Source organism: Oncorhynchus keta, chromosome 11 (genome assembly GCF_023373465.1).
Source record: "Oncorhynchus keta strain PuntledgeMale-10-30-2019 chromosome 11, Oket_V2, whole genome shotgun sequence".
Taxonomy (NCBI): domain Eukaryota; kingdom Metazoa; phylum Chordata; class Actinopteri; order Salmoniformes; family Salmonidae; genus Oncorhynchus; species Oncorhynchus keta.
Genome location: NC_068431.1, coordinates 6,134,186 through 6,139,185, shown reverse-complemented (window position 1 = coordinate 6,139,185; position 5,000 = coordinate 6,134,186). Strand labels below are relative to the sequence as shown.

General features: G+C 51.0%; 1 pseudogene across 1 annotated transcript in view; it reads left to right on the top strand.

Annotated features, from left to right (window-relative positions):
* The window catches only part of LOC118379451 (la-related protein 1-like), a 69,257-nt pseudogene that overhangs the window by 42,678 nt on the left and 21,579 nt on the right, over nucleotides 1-5,000 (top strand). Inside the window, exons 12-13 of the transcript XR_008146890.1 lie at nucleotides 2,625-3,038; nucleotides 4,679-4,805. The product of XR_008146890.1 is annotated as a la-related protein 1-like (transcript). The remainder of the gene's footprint in view (nucleotides 1-2,624; nucleotides 3,039-4,678; nucleotides 4,806-5,000) is intronic.

Genomic DNA, 5,000 nt, shown 5'->3' with positions numbered 1-5,000 from the left:
TGCTTCAAAACCCAATGCTTGCAACATGATGCTTGCTTCAAAACCCAATGCTTGCAACATGATGCTTGCTTCAAAACCCAATGGTGCAACATGATGCTTGCTTCAAAACCCAATGCTTGCAACATGATGCTTGCAACAAAACCCAATGCTTGCAACATGATGCTTGCTTCAAAACCCAATGCTTGCAACATGATGCTTGCTTCAAAACCCAATGGTGCAACATGATGCTTGCTTCAAAACCCAATGGTGCAACATGATGCTTGCTTCAAAACCCAATGGTGCAACACGATGCTTGCTTCAAAACCCAATGCTTGCAACATGATGCTTGCTTCAAAACCCAATGCTTGCAACATGATGCTTGCTTCAAAACCCAATGCTTGCAACACGATGCTTGCTTCAAAACCCAATGCTTGCAACACGATGCTTGCTTCAAAACCCAATGGTGCAACATGATGCTTGCTTCAAAACCCAATGGTGCAACATGATGCTTGCTTCAAAACCCAATGGTGCAACATGATGCTTGCTTCAAAACCCAATGGTGCAACATGATGCTTGCTTCAAAACCCAATGCTTGCAACATGATGCTTGCTTCAAAACCCAATGCTTGCAACATGATGCTTGCTTCAAAACCCAATGCTTGCAACATGATGCTTGCTTCAAAACCCAATGCTTGCAACATGATGCTTGCTTCAACCCAATGCTTGCAACATGATGCTTGCTTCAAAACCCAATGCTTGCAACACGATGCTTGCTTCAAAACCCAATGCTTGCAACATGATGCTTGCTTCAAAACCCAATGCTTGCAACATGATGCTTGCTTCAAAACCCAATGCTTGCAACACGATGCTTGCTTCAAAACCCAATGCTTGCAACATGATGCTTGCTTCAAAACCCAATGCTTGCAACACGATGCTTGCTTCAAAGCCCAATGCTTGCAACATGATGCTTGCTTCAAAACCCAATGCTTGCAACATGATGCTTGCAACAAAACCCAATGCTTGCAACATGATGCTTGCTTCAAAACCCAATGCTTGCAACATGATGCTTGCTTCAAAACCCAATGCTTGCAACATGATGCTTGCTTCAAAACCCAATGCTTGCAACATGATGCTTGCAACAAAACCCAATGCTTGCAACATGATGCTTGCAACAAAACCCAATGCTTGCAACATGATGCTTGCAACAAAACCCAATGCTTGCAACATGATGCTTGCAACAAAACCCAATGCTTGCAACATGATGCTTGCAACAAAACCCAATGCTTGCAACACGATGCTTGCAACAAAACCCAATGCTTGCAACACGATGCTTGCAACAAAACCCAATGCTTGCAACATGATGCTTGCAACAAAACCCAATGCTTGCAACATGATGCTTGCTTCAAAACCCAATGATTATAAAGGCTTCCTTCAAGACACTTGCGACCAATTTCATGACCTAATATCTGCATCCCCAATGGCACCCTATTTAGTGCACTACTTTGGACCAGATCCCTACTCAAAAGTAGTGCACTACATTGTCATTTGTATATGCCATACCTCTACATTGCCCTCTCCACTTGTCTCCTCTCCACCTTTGTCATCCATCCATACCTCCCCCCTCCCCCTTCCCTCCTCCTCCCTGCCCCTCCCCCTCCCCCCCCTCCCCCTTCTCCCCTCCTCTTCCTCCTCCCCCTCCTCCTCCCCCCCCCTCCCTCCTCCCCTCCCCCCCTCCTCCTCCCCCCCTCCTCCTCCTCCCCCTCCCCCCCCCTCCTCCTCCCCCTCCTCCTCCCTCCCCCCTCCTCCCTCCCCCCCTCCTCCCTCCCTCCCCTAATCCCTCCCCTCCTCCCTCCCTCGAATCTACATTGCCCTTTACAAAAAACCCTCCCTCCCCCAATGATTATAAGGCCTTTCATGACCTAATATCTGCATCCCCAATGGCCCACTACTTTGGACCTCCTACCAAAAGTCACTACATAGGGTGTCATTTGAGTATATGCCATCCTCTACATTGCCCTCTCCACTTGTCCCCTCTCCACCTCATCCATCCATCCTCCCTCCCTTCCCTCCTCCCCTCCCCTCCTCCCCCCTCCCCTCTCTCCCCTCCTCCCTCCTCCTCCTCCCCCCTCCCCCCCCCTCCTCCTCCCCCTCCTCCTCCTCCCTCCCTCCTCCCCCCCCCTCCCCCTCCTCCTCCCCCTCCTCCTCCCTCCCTCCCCTCCTCCCTCCCCTCCCTCCTCCCCTCCTCCCTCCTCCCCCTCCCTCCCCTCCTCCCCTCCTCTCCACCCCCTCCTCCCTCCTCCTCCTCCTCCCCTCCTCCCCTCCCCTCCTCCCCCTCCCCTCCTCCTCCTCCTCCTCTCCTCCTCTCCCTCCCTCCCTCCTCCTCCTCTCCCCCTCTCCCCTCCCTCCACCTCCTCCCCTCCTCCTCCTCTCCCTCCCTCCTCCTCCCCTCCCTCGTCCTCCTCCTCTCCTCCTTCTCCCTCCCTCCTCTCCTCCCTCCTCCTCTTCCCCCTCCCCCCCTCCTCCTCCTCTCCCTTCCTCCTCTCCCTCCCTCCCCCCTCCTCCCCTCCCTCCCCCTCCTCCCTCCCTCCTCCCCCTCCCTTCCCCTCCTCCCTGGGCGTTAACTGACGGTAGACCCCCTTGTTGCAGCAGAAGGAAGAGGCTGTCTCCCCGGTGCCCCAGCCAGGCCCCAGCCCGATCCCCTCGGTCTCCCCAGCCCAGGCCTCGGCCACGGGAGCCAAGGAGGAGCAGGACGAGCCCGAGGAGCTGGACTTCATGTTTGATGAGGAGATGGAGCAGATAGATGGTCGCAGGAACACCTTCACCGACTGGTCCGACGACGACTCGGACTGCGAAATCGCCGACAACGACGTTAACAAAATCCTCATCGTGACTCAGACGCCGCCTTACCTGCGCAAGCACCCGGGGGGCGACCGTACGGGCCACCACACGTCACGCTCTAAGCTGACCAACGAGCTGGTGAAGGTGATCAACGACGGCCTGTACTACTACGAAGCAGATCTGTGGGATGACAACTACGAACCCGAGTACGCCACCATCAAGGTCAGTACCTTTCACTGAGACGTCGTCTCCGTAGTCAGCTATCAAGGAAGGTAAATTGAGTTAAAACCCACAGGGATTAGTATTTGTTTGTTGTGGATGTGGTGATTAGCAGAATTTCCCCTAATTAATTCCATATCTCTTAGTTAAATTAGGCATGTTTTACCTAGCTTCCACCAGGCCCAGAAACTATTGCAACAATAATAAACGCGATAACAAAAAAAAAAAACTGTTATGAACATCGTTTGTATGCATCACTGATATATAACTTAAGTGGGCTATTCTGAAAAGTTCCAGGTGTCTATTCTGGCTGCAGTGTGGATGTTTCTGTCCCAAGGCCTGTGAGCACGTGGGGGGGGGGTCTGGATGTGGCGGGCCACAGAATGGTCGTGTTGCCATTTTGAATGTGTGTTTGTTGTCCCTGCTCTCATTGTGACAAGGGCTCTTTGTGCCCGTTCACGTGCCCCCCAATCCAGTGGTGCGTGGAAAAGAGTTCCCTTGTTTATAAATAAACCCTAACTAGGTTTGCCTTCGCTTTAGCTAAAGGGCTCTGTTTGAGTGGGTTTCGGGGGCGGGGATATATTACTCTTCAAACGTCTTCAGAGGTAACTTTGCTAGACTTCGCGATGGCTGGGGCTAGAAATGTAAGTGTTGTTTCAAAAATGGCATCCGTTTCCTCATTTTGGTGCTCTGCTTTTGACCAAAGTCCTATGTGCCCTATAATAATAATAATAATAATATATTACTATGTGCCCTGGACAAAACAGAGCTCTATATATAGGACATATTTAGCCATTGAGGACTCTCATTGAGGCTCTGTGTGTAGAATTCCACTTTAGTAGTCGTTGTTTTTGCTATTTTTTTCTTACCAGTTTTTTGTCTTAAGAGGAAAGTTGATTATTGTGTGTTGTGTTTTGGAGATCGTTAACTGTTGACATCCAGACTAGTTTGAAATGGACTGGGATGAAATAGCAGTTAGATTGAAGGCTCTACTATAGCCTTGTAGTTTCTTGGTCACCATGCCCTTGTGTGTGTGTGTGTGTGTGTGTGTGTGTGTGTGTGTGTGTGTCCAACCATAACCCAGCCATTAGAAGGTACATTAGGCTACATAGATCATAGATGACAGGCCATTAACTATATCCTTCGGCTTTTGTTGTTTTGGGTCTTGAGAAGAACAAGATAAAATGTTTTGGACATGCAATGAGGCATGGTCCAACGTTTGGCTTCACAACGGCTAGTCCTAGACACACGACACACAACGGCTAGTCCTAGACACACAACGGCTAGTCCTGGACACACAACGGCTAGTCCTGGACACACAACGGCTAGTCCTGGACACACAACGGCTAGTCCTGGACACACAACGGCTAGTCCTGGACACACAACGGCTAGTCCTGGACACACAACGGCTAGTCCTGGACACACAACGGCTAGTCCTGGACACACAACGGCTAGTCCTAGACACACAACGGCTAGTCCTAGACACACAACGGCTAGTCCTGGACTAAAAAGCACTTTCAATGGAGAATCAAAACATGTTTTTTCTTAGACTGGGCTCAAATCTGCCTCTCTGGGGAAACAAACCAGCCCATTAAGTTTGATGACTGTCTCACTTGAGGCTCTCTGCCATGTTGTCTCTGCAGCAAGAGGTGGAGAACTTCAAGAAGGTTCACCTGATCAGCCGAGAAGAGTTTGACTGCCTAACACCAGAGCCCCCTGTCGACCCCAACCAGGAGGTACCCCCGGGACCCCCAAGCCCCAGCAGAGTGAGTACCACACACCACACACACACACACACACACACACGCACACGCACACGAGGCAGACACGGACAAGACTCAGACCTCTCAATAAAACAGGGTTACGCAGCCTATCCAGTGCATAGCTCAACCACTGAACGAACAGGCATTGACACCATGGAGCAGAACAAAGAGTTGGTAGCGGGTCTAGGGCTTTTGCAACACA